This window comes from Anas acuta, chromosome 8 (assembly GCF_963932015.1).
Source record: "Anas acuta chromosome 8, bAnaAcu1.1, whole genome shotgun sequence".
Lineage (NCBI taxonomy): Eukaryota > Metazoa > Chordata > Aves > Anseriformes > Anatidae > Anas > Anas acuta.
In genome coordinates this window covers 2,495,451-2,519,016 of record NC_088986.1, presented here as the reverse complement: position 1 = coordinate 2,519,016, position 23,566 = coordinate 2,495,451, and the positions used below count along the sequence as shown (strand labels likewise).

At 46.0% G+C, this 23,566-nt stretch overlaps 1 protein-coding gene across 10 annotated transcripts in view; it reads left to right on the top strand.

Annotated features, from left to right (window-relative positions):
- Positions 1-23,566, top strand: part of ROR1 (receptor tyrosine kinase like orphan receptor 1) — a 149,554-nt gene that overhangs the window by 23,480 nt on the left and 102,508 nt on the right. The window contains exons 1-4 of one of the 10 annotated variants that reach the window (XM_068690218.1): positions 18,844-18,955; positions 19,773-19,932; positions 20,206-20,313; positions 20,608-20,797. The exons of 1 other annotated variant lie outside the window; for it this stretch is intronic. The gene's annotated coding sequence lies outside the window, so the exon portion shown is untranslated. Of the gene's footprint in view, positions 1-14,950; positions 15,123-18,843; positions 18,956-19,354; positions 19,670-19,772; positions 19,933-20,205; positions 20,314-20,607; positions 20,798-23,566 lie in introns of those variants that run through there. 8 more of the 10 variants (XM_068690214.1, XM_068690213.1, XM_068690217.1 and 5 more) reach the window with 8 other exon arrangements.

Genomic DNA, 23,566 nt, shown 5'->3' with positions numbered 1-23,566 from the left:
CCTTTTTAATATTTATTCATTAGATTCGAGGTAAGAAATTTCGTGTTGTGTAGGATGGCATCGGTCAGCCCTGCCAGAATCACACAGTTTTCCAGGCTGCAGATAGCTGGATTTTATGGAATCGTGTGATTCTCGTCGTGCTGGCCGAGGGGCCCTGCTGCATCGCGCACGTGTGCTTTACTCCTCTCCGTGGGTTTGGCTGTTTTCCTTGTGGTGGCTCCTCGAGGCCTTGTAAAGCTGCACATGGAGCAGAGATGTCCTGTGGAGGATGTGGTGCTGGTAAGCTCGTGGCCTGGCTTGGGAAGCCGAGAAGGAGATGTCCGGAGAAGTGTGCGCCCCTCCTGCTGCTCCGGGCCAGCCTCAGCTCCTGGCCGAGCTGCTCACGGGCACGGCGGCCGTTCATATGAGACTTGCGTGTTGCTTATTCAAATAAACAGTCAATAAACTGCTTAAATGCAGTTCATTCTCCCAGTGTGTCCCGTGCAGGCCGTGTAAACCACTTCTCATGCAGTGCTGGAGCTGGACCAGCTGCGGTTTGTTGAGCATTTGTTACCCGCAGCCATTGCCGGCGTTCCCTGTGTGGTACCGAGCAAAGGAGGAACCAGGGACATAGCAAACAAAAAATAGGTACTTGTTGGTGAGACCTTGCAGTGGTCAAAATGTGCCCAAATCTGGCTCTCTGCTGATAATGGGCTGAAAGAAACCTGAAAGCAAATCTAGACGGGATCAGCGAGGTGAGCGGGCCTTCGCTCCAGCTGTCATGGGAGCACGCTTACAATATTGCATGCAGCTGTGGGAAAGCTAACACGAGAAAACTTTTCAACAAATTGGGGGGAAATCTGAGAGCAAAAACATCAAAATCGTTTTTTTTTTCTTGGAATGCGCATGGAAGTTAAGAGGAAGGATCTTTTTGCCTGCGCATATTTCATTTGCATTACCGGCAGGCCAGGGGCTGTTACTGAGAGCAATGCAGAGGAAGACCTGGCTTTAAACAGGAGGAGGGAAATGCAGACAAGGAAGCCTAAATTTCAGAAGCAGTTTCCTAAGAGAGAAATCTGTTGGGCTGAGTAATATTGTGAGGGAGATTATTGAAGCTGTACGGCTTGAGATGTTTAGGTTGGGCAGCACTGCAGGGAATAGGCAGCAGCTCCTCCCTGGCAGGGGCTGGGATGTCAAAAAAAAAAAAAAAAAAAAAAAAGTTTTTTTGTCAAAAAAAACTTTTGTCTAGGTTTTTTCTTTTGTCTAGGTTTTCAGGTTTCCTAGAGCAGAGGATGGGAAGGGCGGTGGGACTCCACTTGCAATTGGTTTTATTTTTAATCGTCTCTGATGGATGCTGGCTAACGTTGCCTTAGTATCTTATTAACATGAGATTAAAAGGGATTCCCCTTGAGAGGGGAGTGCATTTTTTTCTCTTGATTTTTCATAGACATGTTTAAACTATTTCATTAACATTAAAGTTGCAAGATTTTTCTGTTCAAAAGAAAAAAAAAACAAAAAACACAACAACACAACCGACTTAATGCAAAGTCTCTGTAACCTGAGCCTCGGCGGTGGTCTTGGAAAAACCCCAAATAAAGATTTTGGTTGATAGCGTGTAACGTGAAGGCAATTGGCAGCGTGTGCTTGTTTGTTTGTTTGTTTTACTAAGGGACAAATAAAGCGTGGCAAATTCAAGCTGCTGGGAGAGAGCACAGTGCGCTGTGCCCTTCGGTTTGGTGCCCCGGATCGGGTAGCTGCTCTTAGTCTTTGAATCCCAGAGCAATAAAGAGCCGTATTTTTAGTCTCTCCGATTTAAATAACCCAGTATGATCCTCTGATATTGCCGAGGCTCTGTGGGAAAGAGCTGTGGCATATTGTGCTTTTCCTCCCTCATTTCCCTGCCATATGTAGTTAATAGAGCGAGGGCTGGTGGTGTGCCTGGGCTGGAGGGGCCGTGTAAGAAGTCAGCAAACTGTGGCTTCAACAGAGGGGCAAGCTCTTCACAGGGATGGGAATCCATCCTGCTGGCACCTGGCAGCCTGCTTGTGCCTCAGCTTGTCGGCTTGTTCCTTAGGTATTTAAATCCTACTTATTCAAAATCACCTTATGCTGAAGTTCGTATTTAGTGTTTGGTATTAATGCACTCTTTTTCCTTAAAGAAAAAAAATGCTGAAATCTACAAAACCATATTTTTATCCTTAGAATTGTTCGGAAAAATAGCGACTGATTTTTTTTTTTTTTCGGTTGTTTTATTTTCTCGGTGGTTTCTTTGTCATCCTCTGAGCTTTGGCACCGCCGACGCTCTGCTGCTTCTTTCTGCGGTAAGCGGGGAGATGCCTTTGCAGTCCCTGCACAGCATGCTGCAGCTGCACAGAAACGGAGGCGGCCTCAGCTCCTCTTCTGCCGTCCCCAAAATCCACAGGGCAGATTCGTGGCCACCGCGTTGGATCCTCTCCTCAACGTGCATTCTTTCCCACAGCCGCTTCAGCGTTTCTAAATGTCTTTTTCCATTGGAAAGAGGCACTCGGGCACTAAACATGCGCTTTGAGCCTCTTAAGTGAGTACGAAGGAGAGGAAAAAAGTATTTTAAATGGCCCCAGCAGACTTGTTTCTCCTGTCCCTGGGGGAAGCATCCTGTGTGTGCATCCCCATGCTGGCAGTGCTGGTGCTTGGGGTGTGCTGGCGCTCGGGCTCGTCGCTGCAGGGGAAGCAGGAGCTCAGCGTTGGGATGTTGGGATGCCAACATTTCGCTAGAGTGAGCAAAGCGAGGGGTTGTTTGAGGCTTCAGCCTCGAGGGACTCTGGTGCATTGTTCAGAGGCGGTTCTCTTTCTGCACCGCTTTGCTGATATCAGGTAGAGGGATCGGGAGGGTCAGTAATTACCCGTTTTATTAAACGCGACTGAGCTGAACCCATGCTGCCCTTTGGAGCACTGTGAAATGACTTGCAGGCTGATTTTGGCTTAGATGAGTTTTTTTTTCCCATTCTCTGCTAATTACATGGTTCTTATCAGCATAACCATCCCAAAGCCTGTCTTTGACATCGTTTTCCCTTACGTTCCACCTGAGGCGGGCAGAGGCTGCTATTCCCATTGCTCGGGTGGGAAATGGAGACACGAAGAGGCTGAGTAACTTGTCCAGGCTGACACCGGACCCAGAGGAAATTATTTGGGGTTCAGCCCAGAGCTCAGCGCGCTCAGACAGGCCCCAAAACCTCCAGGCAGTTTGCAGGGAGCCCGGCGGACAGCAGGGCTGGTTAAGAAACCCTCATTCATGTGTTTAGTGGTCACACTTTGGGGGTTTACTTCTTATTACACATTCTTTATAAACAAATCTAATTTTAGTTGGAAATGTTGAATTTTACAGCAAGATGTTTAAAAAAGAATATAAAAGAAGACAGAATCACCTTAGGTGAGGAAGGCAGTTTGCTCAGCAGCTCCAGCTGAGGCCACTCGGTGTTGGGACATTGCTCTGATACAGCCTTCAGCTGTGTCACCGGCGTGGCAGGTAACCCCATAGCAGCCGTCAGAGTGGCTTTGAAAAAATCCCAAGCACCCAGCAGGTCATTTCGGAGCCTGTACTTTCCCTGATGCTGTTGCTGAAGTGCCAGGTACTTCATTCAGCTTCTAAGCATGACATAAAAAATTATGAGAGACAGTAAAGTACAAGCATACAGACGAGGTGGTGTTTATGAAATCCTGCATTTTACATTTTTTATTCAGCTGTGTAGTACTTAACGTGAAGAGCAAACACCCCGCTCCTCTATAGGTTTTGCTCGAAGCAATTTTTCATGCAATTCGGGATAACTGTTACTGTTTTGGGCACTCAGTGTTTTACATGTCCTGTTCTGCAATGAAAAAGCAATGAATTAATTCCAACTGGCTATAAACTGCTCTTATTCTGTCAACACAGAGCAGAAGTCCCGGTCGTCTTTCTGGGCGACACCAATTTTCACACTTTCCGCCCCGCAGCCGCTGCCAGATAATGGCCTGCTTTCTGGGCACGGGACCGGGAACGCATATATTATCCCATATTTTCAAATAATTGGCCCGTGCACGTTACAGACTTTGGAACTGGATTCTGGAAAGCAGCAGAGCTTCTTGGCACCGCTTCCTGGCACCGTGAGCGCGTTTTTGCCGGAGGCGGCTCCGCGGGACGGCACAAAGGGGTTAACGCCGATAAGGCTGATAAGTCCCCTGGCTGCAGGGGAGCTGCCCGGCCCCGCTGCCCTGCTGGGGGTCTTGGGGTTCATTTCTGCTCTGACCAGGGGTCTGGGGGATGCTTTGTGCTCTGCTCAGAGCGGGCATGCAGCCCTTTAAGCCTCCCACCAAACTCTGTTGTCCTTTCAGTGCCAGCTTTCTGTACACCCAGCACAGGGACAAACGTTTGCAGCTCCATCCTTCCAATCTGATTACACAGCATTTAGTCTAAAAAAAAATAAATCTGCGACAATGATGGTCTTATTTAAACAGAGATGTAGGGGAAGGGGCTGTGCTATTTACAACCGAGAACATTCAATATGTTTCAGGACAGAGTAGGTAAATAAACAGAGCGCTCTTACTCTCCTATGCCAAGATAATGCTGCCGGGTTAATCTTATCTCAGCTTTTCTTTAGAAGTAAAGCCTCTAAGTTTTGATTAGGGTGAATGTCATTTTTATCTCTCCCCAAAGCAGCGATCGTATTGCGGCGCTCTCTGTAAACAGCGCAGGCACGGGGCCCGGCTTCTGCTGTCGCTGGAGTCCGAGCACTTCAAGTATTTTACATGGCCACCCAAATAAGAGAGCAAAATTTGACTTTCAGGTAAATAGAAGCCTCCAAATCATTCTCCTTTCTGATGTTTCCCTGTCTAATTTTTTCCTCGGTACACAGTTTGCTTTTGCACGCACATTATTTTTTAAACATAAGTACACGAAGAATATTGCTACGGATTTTATATCCATGTAGAGATGAGGACAGATGGTCTGTGTCCCAGAAATGCCCTGGGGGTGGATGGCTGAACTTGCTGCAGATGTTTCTGATGTCCCACACGGCGTGGAGCGGTGCACAACGTGGAGGCAGGAGCGTTTTGCCTCCCCAAGCAGGGCAGAAGGCAGCACTGCGGTGCAAATGGGGGGGATCTCAGCTCAAACACATGGCAGGAACAAAACTGCCTGGTCCTGACTTTCTGTGATCCCTTGGTTGGAGTCTTTTTGGAGATCATGGGGATGAAGACCCTGTCTTGAAAGACTGGCCTGAGATACTGTCAAAAAGAGGCAGGAGGAGAACATTTTTTGAAGAATTTAGAGCCCTGTTGATCTAACCCCGCTGGGAAGAGCAGCTGAAGCAGAAAGTCCCCAAAGGGTTATGTGGAGGCAGGTGTTCAGTGGACACGGTAAACTAGATCCCTTCCAGCTCCCAAGGAATATCTCATTTCTGCCAGGGGATGGAGGGAGCGATGGCTCTGTGCACCTCTATTCCTAAATGCTTTCTAAGGACCAATTGGGTTTCCCTGAGACCCAATCGGTCCTTAGAAAAAAAAAAAAAAAAAAAAAAAAAAGAGCTTTATTCATAGGGACAAGTGCTTACTGATCAGTTGTTTTTTAGGAGGACGAGTCAATTTGTTTATGGCAGCAGACACTTGTGTGCAGCCGGCCCCAAGCAGCCCTGCTGTGCCTCCTGCTGTAGCAAAAGCACTTGGGGTTTTGCGCTAAGGTCCTTTTTTCTACTTTTTTTCTTCTCCTAGGCAAGCTCTGTGCTAGCTTTGCCTCCTGAGCAACGTGCAGGAGCTGGGCTACCTCACCCATCTGGGCTGTGTTCGCCGTTCCTGTGCTTATTTCCCCCAAGAGCTGTTTCCCTTTGCCTCCCTGCTGTCCTTGCCCTGTTCCAGGCATAGCAGGCTGAAGGAATTGAATTCAGGCTCGTGAGGGCTTCTCCCTTGTTCTCCTTTGATGTTAACATGTGTCTGCTAGTCTTGCTGGACATCCCAAGAAGGATGCCAGATGGCATGTATGCGAGTAGTGACAAGGTTAATGGGACATCAGGAGAAATATTAAAAAATCCTAGTTTTTAATGAGACATCTGGCAGCTCTTATTTCCAGAGCTTCTTTTGCTCCGTAGGTGAATCCTGAAAGTACTTAAAACTGCACAGGATGAGCTCGTACACTGCAGCATTTACTCTATTCTCATTGCATTGTCCCTATCTCGTGGTACGTGTTTGGTGTTTTGTACCCAGAGCCACGGGTGATTTTGGACCCAGCTTGTCCGGACTTCATCGGGCTCAGCAATTAGCTTATTTCTGTTGTTTTCCCATCCTCCAGCACTTTTAGGGTAGGTGCATTTAGTTTTCCTTTCTTATAGGAGTCCCAGTAAAAAGTAAAAGAAGCTTTTAAACTTTTCAAAAATGGGGGTTTTGTGCAATTTTTGGAAGGACTGACTAATTTTTTACTTATTTTGTGTAATGTGTTTAAATGTGAAATATTACTGTGCATGTTAGCATGAACAAAAGATTCTAGGAATTTTTCATTTACCAAGATGAATTTTAATTTATCAAAAGCCCCTGACATCTTGAGGCAAGCACGATGCGTTCTTTGTGTTTCAGCCTAATGCTGGCTCCCGGCCACGAGGCTGTGAAGGATCGTTTTCACCCGAGGCCTCTTGTAGTCGGAGGAAATCAATCTTGTGCGATACAAAATGCCTGAGCGTTGGAGGCATGTCCATCTTCAGGAACTTCAAACTCATTCCCTTCCTTTCGGGGACTTGGCTTGAAGGCAAAGGCTGAACTCCCTTCTTGTCCAAGAAAAATGAACGAGCCTTGTAAAGATGCTTTCTCCTTTGACTGGATGTCTATTGAGCTGGAAGGTTTTGACTTCTGCCTGGAGTGGGGAAGATGTGGGTGGCCTTCAGCAGCGATGAGGCCGCTGAACAATGCGGCCATTGTCTGAGCTGCTCCAGGAGGGAGCGGAGCCTTGCTTTAGCGCGGCGGTTCTGTTCTGGTGGGCTGCTAGCACTGCGCCAGTGCTCTTTGTCTTGTAATTACAGCAGTGTTAACTACGGTTTTCTCCCTTGCTGGTATTAATTGGGCAGTAATGCTGATGGGAGAGTATCTGGGTTACTCTTTAAGGTGCTGTTTGTGCAGGTAGGAGTCTTTCAGCGTGGAATCAGGGAATGGACGTTTTCCTAAGGAGTGAATTTGAGGTAGCAGCTTCTGACTTTGCTCTGAGTTATGATTAAAAAGCAATAATAACAACAATCAAGCTGCCACCTGAACATAACAGCCCATATATACGTCATATACTGGCGTAGCTGAGGCCCTGCTTTCTGCAGCTGATGGTGCCGAGGCCCTGACGTGGCTGGCTGGCCCCATGGCGCTTGAGGTGTCCCCACAGTGGCCCCACAGCCCCTCTCTTTTCTCCATTTACTATTGCAACACCTTTGATTTGGGAAATGCTTTAATACAGACTTCTGTTTTCTTGCTGTAATTTCTCTCTGCGGTTATCTGGGGAAGAGCAGTTGTTTTCTGTGTTCATGAGGGAGGAAAACACCTGACTGAAGGACTCCCTGGTGGAAACCTTTACTTGGTGGAGGTAACCTGGACTTTATTCTTTTTCCCCATTGCTGCTTCTTGGAAAAAGTGCAACTCCTTCAAGTTGGTATTCGAACAAGCAGATAAGAAGTCTGCCTTCTCCTTGCTGGCTTACATGTCATTTTATTGTATAAATCTTATGTTTTAAACAGGTGGGATCCGGACCAACACCCATGGTGACATGTTAGGCACACACCGTCTGGCTCTAAGCCTGTGAGAGGTGAGATCTGGCTGTCACTGGAGGGCATGCAAAGCGCTGGTATGCGGCAGCTCTGAGTTTTTACGCTTCCCCTCCACAGTCCTGCCAGACAAATTGCTCCATGCTGGTTTTAGGGGGTTAGGATGCTTGTTTGGTTGGGCTTTGTCTTTCAAATAAGGTAAGATAAGACTAGGCAGCTGCTGCTGCCGGAGTCATTCAGAATGAGTCATACGAGAGTAGAGATGAAAAATATTTTGAAATGATTGCTATTTGATTAAGAAAAACAAACACATAATTCTGAGGTGATTCGGGGCATAATTAACGGGTGGCCCCGCTTCTCAGATGTACGGTGCCTGGAACTTTCCCTGCGGTGTGTATCGCCGTGCTCAGCTCTTCTGCACAACGTTCAAGCCATTACTGCTCCTTCGCTGAGAACCCTGTGTGTGTGGTGCTGTGTTCAGCAGGGAAGGAAGGCAGATTTGCTTGAGGATTATGTTGCAGAAGGGCTGAGATCAGAGCAAAAGGCTGAGGTGCCTGGCTCTCCAGGAGGGCCACGGGCCTTCTTCATCAAGCCTTGCCTCCCTGACTGGGGGCAAAGGTAGACGAGCTGGACGATGAAGCAGTTGTTACTGAATTTAATTACAGGCATTAATGACATGAATTTAATTACACACAGACATGAGAGGGCAAACTTGATGGTGTTCTTCCAGCAAGTTAAGGAGCCTCCACCACATGGAAGGCAGTAGTTGTTCTCCTTGTCCACTGCGACTGGGCCTTGAACAGCAAGGGACACACAGACTGAAACATTGGTTGTATGATGGGCTATCTTTCACGGAGCATTTAGAGAACTGCTGTTATTTAGGTTATTTTAGGGTTTCAGCCACTTGTGGTATGGCTGATACTGCTTTGAGCTGAAGGGAGGGAAGAGGTGATGTGTCCAGCACCCCCCCACTACGCTCTCCACACCACACCAACATCCATAGAATGGGGGTTACTGAACTTAAAAAGGTAGAAATAAGGCTGCAGAGAGCACAGGTTTGTTGGATTGCCTGTCGGCAAGACAGGTTTCATTATAAGAATTGAAAGAACTTGCAAAGTGTGTTGGAGACATCAGTGGAAGCCCACTGAGCCTCCGGCCGGTAGGTGAGCACCGGCCTCTTCTCACAGCACAAGGAGCGGAGCGACGGCTTGGCAAGGGCAACAAAAGGAGTTATTGTTAAAGGCAGCACGAGGAACTGAAGGCTGCTGGCTCAAACGCCAGGACCCAGGCTCCCAGGCACATGACAGAATTTACCAACACACAGCCGGGTTTTAGCAGTTTTAATGTCGAGCATATATCATCATTAGTCTCACCCCAGCAGCTTATGTATTTTCCTTTTCTTTATTTTCTTCCTGAAAGCTGTGAGCAGCTCCACTAATTCTTGAGAATAAATCTTGTTTTATCAAAGTGAGGGCCTCGTCAAAAGCACTGTTTATCTTTGCAGCTCTGTCTGGGCGTTAATGCTCGCGAGGAGGCCGAAGTGGCTGCGCCGTGCTTCCTGGCCAGATGTGCGAATGGCCATCGTGTGGGCACTCGGATGAGGCACATTCCTGTCGTTATTTCACAGCGATAAGATCTGTGGAGCTGCTGGGATGGTCGGGGTTTGTTACGTTGATCCATAACTGTTGTTTGTTCCTGGGAGCTCCTTGATTTGATAAGGTCTGTCAGGAGCACCGGGCTGCCGAAGGGACGTGGGAGCAGACGTAATTCAGATGACTCCAAATCAACCATGGGCTCATGTGGTGATGCTCTGTGTGCTTTTTCAAACTGATCCAGCTGTGAAGCTTGAAGGGATAGAAAGGCCTTAATTATCTGTTTATCGATATAAAGGTACAAATATGCAAATGATAGTAAATGATGTGCAGAGGGGCTTTCACTGATGTTGTCAATGGAAAAAAAAACACACTATTATTTCCTAAAGGCAATGTTTTAAAGAGGTGCTCCAGATGAAAGGAATAGCATTGTTTGGAACCTCTTTGCCTAATGCTGCTACAAATAGTGGTGAAGATGGTGACAGCCAAGTTAACTACCTGTACTCCTCCTCTTTTAATTTTTCTATTGCAAACCACTCTCAAACTGAAGGAAATTGAGTTTAACCTTTATCCCTTTTCACCTTTTTGTTTGTTCGGTTGACCTCTCCTTCCCTTTTGATAGGAAAGACAAGCTATGAAATTTGCAGAGTAAGTTGGACACACTTCTCTTTCTTGAACGAGAACAAAAGACTGGTTCAGATGGAGAATTTTTTGTTACATTATTCAAACTGGGATTTCAATGTAAAAGAATGTGATTTTTTTCACATCACTTGAATTTGTTATTACAGATGCTTACACTTTATTATTAACCATTGCCTATGGTTTGCTTGTAGGCTGTTCGTGTAAATAAGTGTCACAGAATTCAGACCTGTTATCAGCTACAGATACAAGCTATCTGAATGCATTTTATTTCAGTTGGCCCCTTTTGTGCTCAAGCTGAGTGACTTGCTGCAGATGGTTGAAAAGGAGTGGTAAATGCTGAGGTTTTTAATGCCAGGGAAGTGCCTCTTTATTTTAAAGGAAGGCCTGATGGGAAGGAATGCTCCTTCATTTTTTATAATTCGCACAGTGGTACAGAAATCTTTGTTTAGTTTTCTGTTGAGGTCAAACTGAAGTAGAGCAGTGAGATCTTATTACCTATTGCAAAGAAGTGTTTTTATAAAATGAAGATATACCTAGCTGAATTCACGCTTTTGTGTTCACTTTAAAATACTACTGTAATGGAAATAACAAGGTCATGGTTTAAGTTAATTACTGTAATTTACAGGCGCGTTGAGGACAAACTGCAATCCCATGTCACTGCTGTGGCTCCGTTTCACCAAGTAAGAGACATTTAATCAAGCACTAGTTATAAACCTACCTAATTTTAATACTTTGGGTTCTGTAAATGTGACTTTTGTTCCCCTGTAGTTTTGAAGTAGTCTGTGTTATGGTTAAGAAGTGAACTCTAAATAAATACCGGACAATGAATGTGTCTCAGGACATTCACAGAAGAGCAACGAGCGCAGGGAGCTCTCAGCGGTTGGTTGCATTGATTTAAACAGAGGAGAGCTTTTGGTCCTTCCCTGCTGAAAGCTCAGCCTGCAGGTTCCTGATGAGGAGCAGCCACCGCTGGCATCAAGTTTAGGTGCACAGATAAAGAGAGGACACGTGGAGTATATGAGAAAAGCCCCCAATCCTTTACAATTCAGAGACATAAACCCCAAATTACCCAACAGGAACTAATAGGTTGTCTACCCAATGATCCAGTCAAGAGAAATAAAACATTTTATAGAGAGTGGCAATCCCCTGAATGTGGTGGACTTGTCAGCCCAGGCTTTGGGGAGCTGTACAACAAAAAGGCAAAATTGGAGCGTCAGATTTCTGTCTATAAATTTGTTTTTCTTTCTAGCTGTGATGTTTTAAAAGGGCATTCAGGTGCGTCTATTGTCTTGAATTTGGAGTGCTCAAGGATTACCTTGATCCTCCAAGCCAGGGATGCCACAGCTGTGAATTTGGCTTGAAGTTTGGCCTCTTCAAGGTACAGGTGAAAAAAACATGGGGGGATTGGAGGATTTTTTTTTCCAAATCATTCTGTTTTTTGGGGATTTATCTTAAAATAAAAAGAGTCTCATGTGCTGCCATGATTCCCAGCACGCAGCAGAAAGCAGCAGAGCCCCAGCTGGTGAGGCCATACCTTGTAGCCCACATTTCCATCCCTAGGGACTGGTCCCACGTCCCCCATTTCCCCATTGGCAGCCACGTGGGGACTCGTCCTCAGCTTCCCTCCACCAGTGGGATGCCTCTGCTAGCTGTGCAGGCAGAGCTCTGTCCTGAACTGGCTCTGATGGAAGAGCTGAGCCTATAAATGACTTTTCCTGCGTTTGGGAGAGTCCCGAGGGCACAATTTAATAAACATTTGACCCACCCTGAGGGGTTTATTGGAGCTTAGACTGTCTTAACTCGGTGACTCAGGAGACACCAGCGCAACAAACTGTTGATACTTTTAATTTAGCTTTTTTCTAAATTTCTATCAGCGGCCTCAACCTAGCCAGACTGGCTGCCTACCCCCTCCCTTGACAGATTATTTAATTGTGGTCAGTTCTGGATAGTTACGATTTATGATCTGTTGGTTGTGTTCATGAATGCTTTGGGAATGGTGCTCTTTTCTTGGGCTGAGTTTGTCCAGATGTATCAATATTTTGGTTTGGATGATATAAAATAAATGGTCAAGATTAACTGTCTGCGACATTCTCTTTTAACAAGGAGGTAGGAGCATTTTTCACGTTGAGAGATGTCTTTAAAACAAATACCGAGGTTTGCGAAATGGCTCTAGCAGCACATGCACAAGTGGCTTTCCATCAGCCTTCGCTGCCTCTTCTTGGCGTCGCTGCTCCACGGAGAAGACCGTGGGGAGCCCGCTTACGATAAGGACTGGGGATTGTGTAACGGTGACCTAAGTGTGAGAGGATTCAGTAAAACCTGCCCGGTGCACGCTCCCGGGCTGCTAGCGCTGCTCTGCAGGGAGGGGAGCTGGGTTGGGGAAGGGAAAAGCGATTTCGGCATCCTTAGCTCGGGGCAGGGCAGGTGTGGAAGGGCTGAAGCTGGCTGCTTGGCTGCTGCGGGTGCTCTGGGGGCGCACAGGGGGCTTTACACCCTGGCTGGGGGCTTTATGTCCAGGCAGGGGGCTACCAAGGTGCTCGCATGACAAAGGCATGAAGCTGGCAGCACCCAGGGGGGTGAAGAGCCCATTTCCCTTCGGCACCCACCTCCGCTGGCTGTGAGCGGGTCGTTAGAGCCTCCAACTGTTATGGAAAAAAAAGCTGAAAACTCATCCGGTTGTCCCAGACAGAAACCCACCTGCCTGCCAAGGCTCAGCTCTGCGGTGTGTATTCGTTTTTAGGGGAAATTCTGGGTCCCCAGGGGGCCTTGGGTGCTGCCGAGCATCAACAGCCACCCGCAGCTGGTGGCAGAAGCTGTGCGGGACCAGGACCCTTCCCTGTAGGGTTTCACGGGAGCAGCTTGAGCTGGAAGCAGTTTTTTAGTATCACAATCAGACTCAGAAATTCAGGTGTGTCAGACACCAGTGTAGGATGTAGGAAGAAATAAAACCATTGTTACGAAGGGTTAGTGTAAAAGAGGGCTCGTGGTTGGAATCCTAAGAGCTGTTTGCTCTTAGATGTGTTAATTTGGGTATTTAAGGTGATTCCCACTAGGAAGGAAGGATTTTCTGTGCCAGCCCAAAGGCAACCTCTGGCTGCACATCCCTGTCTTAACCAAGGTGACCCGAGTCTGCGTTAGCTGGCACCTAGCCCTGCCCGGCCACGCTGCCCTTCACAACGTGCAGGTATTTACCTGCTATAGGGCTGGAAACAGTGGGAGTGTTTAAAGACAGAGCTTTATCTATAATATCCCCAGGATTAGGCTTTTGATATTTCTCAGTTTTGTTTTTCTGAGCCAGAGGAAGGTTGTGTGCGCAGTGCCTGCGGAGCTCTGTTCTTTTTGTAGAAAGCTGGCTGGGTATTCCTACAGCACCAAGTGCAACAACAGGAGCACTTCATTTTCTGTGTGAGTTTCTAATATCTCACATAGCAGCTTTCATGTGCCTTTTCAGGAGGATGGAGGTAATTAAGGACCAAACATTGTTCTGTCCTTACCTAGTAGTCAACACTGATAAACCAGCCTGAACTCACACTGCAGGAAAAGAAATAGTCTTCCACAAGAAAGGTGCATGTCTCACCTGAACTCTGAGACTGATCTACCAGTAAACCAGTAAAGTTGCTTCTAAAGTGGAATTTTACCTTTCTAAAGATTTTAACAGAGAAAATCTTTGTGGATACCTTCTGGTGTGTCACCCCTGCTGCTGCCCTGGTTAGTCTCCAGTGGCGATGCTTTATCTCAGTCGCTGTCATTGTGTTATTTCTTCTTTAAGAACAGGAATTACTAAAGGTACGGCTACAGTGAGAACTTGTATTTCATTTGAAACCCATTACTTTACCTGAAAATATTTGTCTAAACTTTCGTTTGGTTTGCTAGCTCGTTATATGGAAGTGGCAGTAGTTTAATTAGAAAACACGGCCTGTATTTATGGAAAGTGTTCAGATGCTGTCTTTTGTGAAAGCTGAAGCCTTCGAGAAGGAACACAATGTTTCCCACAAACCATCCATCTCCGCAGCTCTATGCTCTCTCAGCAGCTGGAATAAAAAGGGTTTTAATCCGAGATATGTGTTTAATTAGGGAAGGGAGCCTTGGCAGATCTTCTGACTTACAGTTCATTTTAAAGTCTTCCTATATATATACGTATATAAATAAATTAATAAAAAAGAAATCAATCCAATTTGCTGTAATTGTCGTGTATAAATGAAGCACTCAGTTTTTTTTCCACTTCACAAAGATATCTTCGCTGGCCCCTCCTGATGGATTGCGCGGGGCAATTGCTTCCAAATGAGGACCGTCGATGGGCGCTCAGCATCGTGGTCCCCAGACGGCCCCGCGCTGCCCGGCCCCGCCGTGGGTCCCCCTTGGCTGCCTTGTGGTTTCCCAAAAATTTACATCTGCCGGGCCTCCCCAGAGGGATGCCAGCCCGGAGAGAAGGCTTCTTCCCACAGCCAAACCCTCCGGAGGGCACGGTGAGGGGCATCTCGTGGGACTTCGTGCCCGTCCTGGTGGCACAAATCTCTTCTTGCTGCTGGGTCGTGTGGGGTGATGGCAGGAGGATCGCGTTCCCCTTGCACCGCTCTGGAACGGGAGGAGGACAGCGTGACGAGTTAGCGACGGAAACCACAATCACTTAATGCAAGAGTACAAATTGCCTGCTGCTTGCCTTCATTAGGTCGCAGCTCTTGGTTACAAATCTAAAACAAGTTCGAAAGAGAAGAGTTCCTCTGAGCTGGCTGCAATTTCTTTGGTGTCTTCACATGGAAATAGGAGATAGATTTGAGTTCAGGGAGTATTACACGGTACGCTTGACTTAAAAATATCGTATTTCTTTGTTTCTATTATATCATAAATATCATATTTCTGTATTTCTGTTATCTATCTCCTACCAGTCCTCATAGGGCTGGGTGCAGCTAAGGATGGATGGCTCTTTTTTTCTTTTTTTTTTTCTTTTTTCATCTAAAGGAGGAGCGTCTGGGGGGGTTGCAGGGGTTAGTAGCCTCATTAATTAACTTCCTTTAACGAGCCGCCGTGTGTCACTGGGCCGCTGCGAGGCACCGTCGCTGCCTCGCCGTCTCCTCCTTGCCCTCGAGAAGCCAAGATGTTAAAGTGGTGGCGTTTACTGGATCTGACAGAGAAATTCTTCACGTCTGGCCTGGATGTCTAACTAAATTTGGTATGTATCTTGTGGGCAGGGGCAAGTGCTGGAAGCTATTAGAAGGCTGAACAAAAAGCTCTATTCAAGGACTATCGCCTTCCTGCCGGGGTAATCCAAGTATCAGAAATGTAAAAATATGGGCTAGGAGACTGTGGCTGCCACAGAACAGGACTTGTAAAGGTGTCTAGAACATCTACTCACTTTAAAACGTTGCTTCTATGGTATATGATTAATTTGAAAAATGCAACAAAGAAACCCAATATAACATATACATATATATCCAATTAAATAGAATTGAACACTTTTATTAAAGTGGAGTTGCAAGCTGGTAAAAATTTTCTCTTGTCACTCAAAGTTAGGACAGGAAAACATTTTTCTTTCCCTCGAAATAGCTGTATTTATTATATCTGACCTGTTTAACATTGCTGGTTTTACTTAAGAACTAGAAAGAAACAAACGCTTTTCATCGTTTGATGCCTTTTTTGTAGCATGAAATTGTGTTACCAAGAAAAATAAGGTAGAAATGGTTTCCAAAACAGATCTTAGAATAATAAAATATCCTTTTTTTTTCTTTTTCTTTTTCTTTTTTTAAGAACTAAGCTGGTTAATCCTAATCGTTTGAATCTATTATAAATTATTTACTTTTCGAACAGCAGCCTGTTCTCATTTTTAAGCTTTAGAACAGCCACGCATATCAACTATATGTGTTTTTTTTGCTCTTTGTAGTTTCTTCAGGAAAGGTGGAAGTGCATTAGGGTAGTGGTGGTGCTTAGAGAAAACCAGGTCATAACGAAGGATTTGACTCCTCGTTGAGTTACTCTGTCTGTTAGTTGCTTTTAGTTGCTTCCCAATGAAAAAAGTCACAGCCAGTGAAGTCTGTTCTGTGTCCAGTTTACTTTTAGCTTGTACTTTGGCTATTATTTTTGAGGTATTTATACAGACTTTTTTTTTTTTTTTGGTCATGGATTGTGATGGATTTGCCCAAAGAGCAGACCTACTCCACACATGGCTAGGCTAAAATTTTTCATCACTGCACAGCCAGAAGCGAGGGTTATTTACATTATTTGTCTTTTATTTTCCTTTAACCATTTCACATAAGCCACGATCTGTGCAACTGCTACCAGGCAGGTAGGTGCTGAGGGCGCTGGAGCAAATTGCATCTATTCTGTGTTACATCACTTATTGCCCAGAATTAATTCCTGTGTGTACATTTTGTGTTGCGCTTACACACACGAAAAACGTTCCTCTTTTAAGGAAAGTTACATCTAATATATTTACTACCCGTGACCACTTCTTTGTCTTTCTTGCAACCTTTGGAGGTTGGAAGGCAGCAAAAAGAGAGCAACAAAAGCTCTGCTCTCAGGGCAGCTCCTGTGCACTTCCCCTATCTTCTCGAGCAGGAATGTGAGCCAAAGCCTACTCGAGGCAACAAGAGTCTCTACATTGGCTGTAGTAAGTGGTGGATTAGCTCTACGAGGTGAAGTTGAGCCTGGTTGAGACAGAAGGCAGTGGTACATCAATGCCTTTTAATTTTTCTTCCATAAATGGCAGCGAGCCATGTTGGGAATAAAATAATGATAGGATCTGCGTTGCAGAGCTCCTTGTTCCTGCTGCTGTCAAGGCACTTCAAAGTCTGCGCGAGGTTTCTTGTCGGAGAAACTGAGGCATGTGGAAGTCAAATTCAGAATTATAATTACACAGCACAATTGCAAACAGGAAAATAGCACAGCCTAATAGTCATCCCCTGTGTCTTTGCAGTGTCATGACATAGTCGTATTAAATAAACAATAGGAGAAGCTGTGACAAGTGGTGGTGTTAAGTTTTTCCGATTGTCCTTCTTTGTCGTCTGGTTTTCTCTTTGTCCTTAGGAGCTTCCCTGAAGCGTGTTTCTGTTTTCCAGGGTTTGCTGTAGCAGTTGCAGCTCTCCTATCGTAGTGTCCCAAATGCATTTTGGACCCGCTGTAGCTATAGAGATAACCCAGAGATACAGCTCATGCCCCGAACATGGGGTGCAGTGTGAGAAGCACCAACACGGTCCTAATTCTGGACTTTTGTCCATGTTTAGGAACTGGAGACTTTGCAGTCTTCTTAAATACAGAATTGTGCATAAAATTATTTCTATACCTTTAATTCCTATAGAGTGGGTATTCACACTGCTTCAGTTTTGGGTTTATACTTTACCGCGTCCATCTAAGAATGATCTTTCATCATCTTTTTTTCCCAAAAAAAGTTGAAGAATCATTTGGGCGAAGACTGGCACTTCTGGCTGCAGTGAGAGTCAGGGGCTGGTTTTACAGCCAGCTGGCTGGGTGGGTGTGTTGCTGGTTTCTGTTTAGGGATGATATCCTCACAAATTGAAAGAAACAGAAAAGAGCTGGAGACTTGCACAGAACCTGCACGGAGAGGAGACCAGAACAGCTTTTGTCTGTTTTCTGCACTTCAGATGAGACTTTTATTTTAGCCTGTTTGGAAATGATTATTTTAAGCTGTCCCTTGCAAGTTAAAGCAACTTGGAGTGATTGCAGTTGGCATAAAACTTGAGATAACATTAAAAAAATAAAGGATTCCAGCACTTACACCTTCCATCCCTCTGAATGGATGTGATTTGAAGGCAGATTTCTCTTTCCTGCCAAAATGTGGGTTTTTTTTTTTTGGTTTGTTTTTTCTTCTTCAGCTCCCATGCTGGCCTCTGTCAGAGGCAGGCTGCTGGCTCCCCTGCTCTCCCCCTGGGCTCAAGGCAATCGCATGAGCTGGTGTACTCCTGTAGTTAGTACAAGCCTTTAGTTAGTTAATACATCTGTAATACCGACATAATGACAAAGATCAACTTTCTAATTCGGTCCTCGTAATTTTTAAGTAGAAACGTGTAAGAATTCACTCGCAAAGTAGAAATGCCAAAAAAAAAGCTAACTGCTCAGGACTAATTTTATATTGAAAACTATAATAAGTGAAAAATGGGAAGAGTTGTAATAATTCACCGTCTGACTGCGAGGCTTGAGGCAGTCTGTCGTAGCTGGAGGGAATCATTTTTCTTGTGGGACAAGCAGTGCAGTTCCTAGGTAGGCAGCACATGAGCAGTGGTAATTGATTTTAGCTTTTATCACTTTTGTTCGTGTAATTCCCGTGTTTTGGCTCTGTGCTTGCTTTGATAGGGCCACGTTTTCCTCTAGCTGTAAATTGGTGAACATTTACGGCCTCCAGTAATGTGTACCTGGCTGCACACGGTTTTGGAGAGCAGTCCTAGAATAGTTCACCAGCTTTAATTATCTTCAGCCTGGTGCTAAGGCAGGTAGAGTGCTCTTTGTGTTATGTTTTGCCTCTGTCTTTGCTGGAAAAAATGACAAAAGTGGTAAAAAAAGCACCCTCCTGCTCAAGAGAAAGTCGGTTTTAATTTCTTAACAAGTTAATAATTCATTATTTTGTTTCTGTCTGTACAGCTCTTAATGAAATATGCTGTAAAGGTCTGCCCAATAGCCTGCAGAAAGCTGTTACGTGCAACCATGCATAAAGAAATGAGAAGAGTGCCCAGGGTCCCGCACAGTGCATGGCTTTAAACTCCAAACCAGCAGCTGGTGTTAAAACGAGGCGCTGGGACCAGCTGATAATCCAGCACTAAATCAAATTTCTAGATTTTACTTCTCTTGGCAATGGTATTCCCAGCTTCCTTGATTATTTTTCCATTTGGAACTAGACACGTGCTTTCCTTCCTGCTTTTCTTCTGGGTTTTTCATGTTCACAGGTTTTAAACCCGTAACGTGACCGAGCCAAACAGGGAGGCTCCATCAAACACCCAAGACTTGGCGTTTCCATACTGAAGACTTAGGCACTCTAAATGCCAGGGCTGAAATTAAGTAAGTGCTTAAAAGCTTGACCCAAAGCCTGGTGGGTCAGCAGAAAGACTCGCATTGAATTTTAGCGGGCTTTGATCAGGCTGTAAGTAACATCCAATTTATCAAGTTATTTCCATCCTATTCCTTTTCTTTTCTGCAAGGTTCGCAGAGGAAATAGGTTTTGTTAGTGACAAGAATAAATCTGAAAGATGAATGGAGGGGGAAAAAGTATGCATGTGCTGAGGGCTTGCTCCTGCTTTCAGCAATGCAGGTGTGGGGCTTGGTATCTTGTACGATCAGCTGCCCTGCCGATTTTACAAGAGATCTGATGATTTACACCGTGTGCTCCGGGAGGGGGTCAGCCTTCACGGTGCGCACCTGCGTACCTAATGCTACTGATTTGAGGGGCAGGTATTGCTCAGGTGAATGTCATTTGCTAGGAGGAGTTCAGCAAGAGCGCTAGGAAGGCAGCAAACACTTGAAGTACAGCCTTGTGCTGTCCTTCAGGGCTCAGCTCAGAGGCTGGAAGCCCTTTCCAAAGCCAAAAGGTTCAGGGATAAGTAGGAATATAGAGGGGGAATCGATGTGCAGGGCAAAAGCTAGGCTAAAACCTGCTGGCTTTTGACTTGTATTAGCATATAGACATCACTTTTGTGCTTCTTCAAGCCCTGTTTGCGTAAATGTCTTCTTTACAAGATCCTAAAGCGAGGTAACTGGCACAAAGTAAAAGCTCAGGTTGGTGGCTGGGAAAAGTGGGGAAAGTCTGACTATTTAGGATGGGGCAAGTTCTCACGTGTTGTGTGTTATGCTTTGGGGTAACCCCCTGTTCATCCTGCAGATATCGTGGTGGTGTCACCTCTCCTGGTGGTGTTTGGGGACAAACTGATGGCTAGGTCCTGCGATATACATTAGGGATGGGCAATATCCATGCATCCACGTCCAGGTGGTGCACACGAGGCTGCTCCTGGAGCCCACAGTGACCATGATAGCATGACAGGGTGAGAGATTTTTTCTTTTTTCCAAGCTGGCAGCTTCTAGTGACTCACTTCAAAGGTAAAAATGAGTCTCCACTCCCGTGTACCGTTGCCTTGCATACCTCTGCTAATCCACAGGTTTGGGATCTGTCCCCTGACTCAGACAGATAAACTACGTGGGATGGAAGGATGGGGAGGCAAAAAGAGCAGCAAAAAGGAATTTGAGAGACATGGTTCCGTAGGCGGATTTTATTGCTGCCCTGAGATAGCTTTCTCCTAATTTTGATGGAAAAATAGAAATGGAAAGCGCGGTGGGAACTTCCTTTGTTGTGAGGAGGGCTGCGGAGCAGCTAACAAGCCCTTTGATCCCAGCTCCTCGCGGTGTTTGGAGCTCAGCCCGCAGAGGTGAGGTGGATGGGAGCTCATTTTTTTTGGGGGGGAGCGCTGGTAGAAGCAGGGGAGGGCAATACCCTGGCGCTCACCAGCTTGTGTGTGCGTCCGTTTCCTGAAGTGGTTTTCCTCGTTCGGGCTGTTTTCTCAGAGCTGTTTTTCCCGAGGGTCTCTTGGGTTTTGTGTTTGTGTTTGTTCTGCTTGGCTGCTTGTTTTCTTGAGTCGGGGTTGTTTTTGAATGAATCGCTCCGTTTCACTGCAGTTAATAACCCTCTTCTCTTTTTTTTTTTTTTTCCCACTAACCACAAGTGGTTAAGACCTGTCTCCTGGTGAGCAGCACATGCAAAACCACAGTAACTCACACTGCTCCCGACTTGCTTTTTCCACCGCCTCCTGCCGTCAGGGACCTCTGCAGAGCTGAGAGCTGCGTGTCACCTCCGGGGATCGCTGTCAGCGTTTCCTGCAGCCTTTTGCTTTCTTTCGGAGGCCTCACATCAAGGTACTGACCTGATCTGACCTCTGTCACCTTCTCTGACCTAAAACCATCACAGCCTGAGGTGCTGTTATTACAGGAACACTTGTGACATGCATATTTTTTCCCCTACTGGGAAAAAAAAAATCGTTTTCTTTCATACCAACTCCATCTAAACATTGTATTTTTTCACCATTCCACTGGTAATGATTTGAAATTACTTAAATTTGTGTACAAGACCGGCAATCAGGATTTAATAAAGACTAACAACAGAATTTATTGTCTCACCATAAAGTATTTAGGGGATTATGGAGGAAAATAGGAGGTTAAGTCCCTGTGCACCCTGAGAAGCAGAAGGCTTCTGCCTGTGTAAGGTCACGGCATATTTTGTCCTTGTCCCGACTTGTTAGGCAGGGGTGATTCGAAATCCCACTTTGGCATTTTTCTCTTTGTTCTTGCCTCCTGCTGCCCACTGGGCAGTGGAGATCATCACAGTTTGTGTTTAATATATATGTACACGGGGCATGGTCACAAATCATCGTTAACACCAGCCACTTCTTTCTACTTCCATGGTTTTTGCTCAGCTGTTTCCTGTGCTAGCCACCAGCTCAACCAAAAAGCAAAGTTTGGGGATTTTGTTATTCAATGCCCATAACTTGCGTTGTATCTGATATATCCAGCATCTTAAAACGAGGTGTCTGGTGTGTAGACACATACTCAGAGCAGCGTGGGTTGCAGGTGGGTGATGTGGTCCCTGTTGAAGGCTGTGAAGTCGGGTCCTGCTTTGGCATTGGGGCAGGTTGCTCGTTGGGTGAATGGTTTGCACCATGTAGAACCTGGGGGGTTGTAATCAATTTGCTAGGCAATAGCACTTGAGGTTAATAATATCTCTTGAACACTTAGGACTTTGAAACAAGCCTTCTGGATGTGTCCTGTGTTTCTGTGTAAGCCCGTATTGTCACTAATAGGCTTTCAATAACACAGCATTTCCCCTAACAATGGGCTGGGGGGAAAGAAGGCTTCTTCTCGGTGACTAAATGACACTTACTTGAGTGCTCGGTATTGGGCCGTTCTCCAGCTGCCAACAAAAGGTGCTTTCTCTGCATGTGGAGCAGCAAGCCATCTCCTCCGTGCTGGGAAAATACTCTAAACTCCAGGTGCCTTGCAACTGAGCTGGGTTGAAAAGTCACATTTGGGGGGAAATAAACAAACAAAAAACCCACACCGCTCTTCTTTTTTAATGAAAAGCCAAGTTTTGTAGGAAACGATACCTTTCAGAGCTTTGTTTACCGTTTTTCCTCAGAAGTACATCGCTTTGATTTTAAATTCAAATGCAAGACCGAAAACTCTTCTGGGAAGATTTTCCACCGCTCGGGTTTTAACGTGGGAGAAAACCCTTTCCAAGCAGCCCTGCCTTCCACACCCGCTCCCCCCGTTCCCAGCGTTTCTCAGCAGTGCTCCTTCCCTGAGAATATTCGCAGCGAGCCGGGAGTTTTAATTAGGCCTTTGCAAGCACACGTACGCTTGCATCAGCAAGTGCATTTTATCCGCTCCATATGGGCGCCTTTGAACAGGGATTTCTGCGGGTGTATTTATTTAGCGCGCGTTTGAGAACCCCCCCCGTTCGCGGAGCTGCCTCGCGAGCGCTGGCGCCACGGTTTCCTAAGGGAGATGTGCCGCGGCGCTCGCTCCGATCTGATCGCCAGGACAGCGATTGCGGTGAGCGATAACGGGAGGATCTTTAATTAAAAGCCTTGCTGGAGAGCAAAGGGAGCCCTGCCAGCTACCAGAAGCCGTGCTGCTGTGAGATCTCCGCACGCTTTGGCACCAGCGGCGTGTGCCCGCCCACCCCTGGGCTTTCAGGTATGTTTTTTTTATCTCGTCATGACTTAGTTGTTTGTGTTCACAAAGGATGCGGCTGGTTTTGTTTTTTTTTTCCTTCTTTAACCATCATGTGGTTTTCATTCGGCTGTTCCCATTGTGTCTCGGGGTACTCAGCCCTTTGCAGCAGGCAGGGAGAAATGTTGCCTTCATTTATCCCGCCCTGCCAGGCTTGTGAGCATCAATAACCCACGGTTCTTTTGCAAACGGACAATTTTTAAAACATCTTCTTGCTGATATTTAGGCTGGTTCAATCCTTAGATTTCTGCATTTGTGCTTTAAAGGGACTGCAAATTAAAACCAGTTCAAGTCAGGAATGCGTATTCACTGCAGCTTTGGGAACACGTATGGAATCTGAAGTTTATGGCTTTGAAAGCACTTGCCCTCTTTCAAATGTTTCTAATAAGATAGAGCGTGGTGATTTACACCTCTGGAGATATTGAACTGGTGTTCAAGAATGTTGTTTGGCTCTCAAAGAAAGCAAGCACTGGTGGGCCTGATTTCGGAGAAAAAAACGCCGATGTGATTTCATTGAGACAAGCGCTCTGCGTGTAAAAGGATCCATTATTTAACGCTTTCCTGCACACCGCGGGTGCGTTTGGGATCCATCAGCTCTTAACTTCTTGGGAGAGCGGAGAGGTTGAGGGGAGCTGCTGCCCGAGCTGCTTTTCCTCCTGCTCCGGAAGGCGATGCTGGGCCAGGAGCACCAAATGGGACTCTGTTTGCCCCCAGGCTCCAAAAATTGGGCTCGTCATCTCCCCATGCCAGGGTCCTACAGCTGCTGGCACCACGGTGCTGGCAGCAGCCCTCCGTGCTTTTACACCTCGGAGAGAAGGCATTTGGAAAGTGAGCTGGCGTTTCTTTTTTATTATGTGTGTCTATTCTAATACGAAGCAGGGCGTGTTGCTCTGAAGT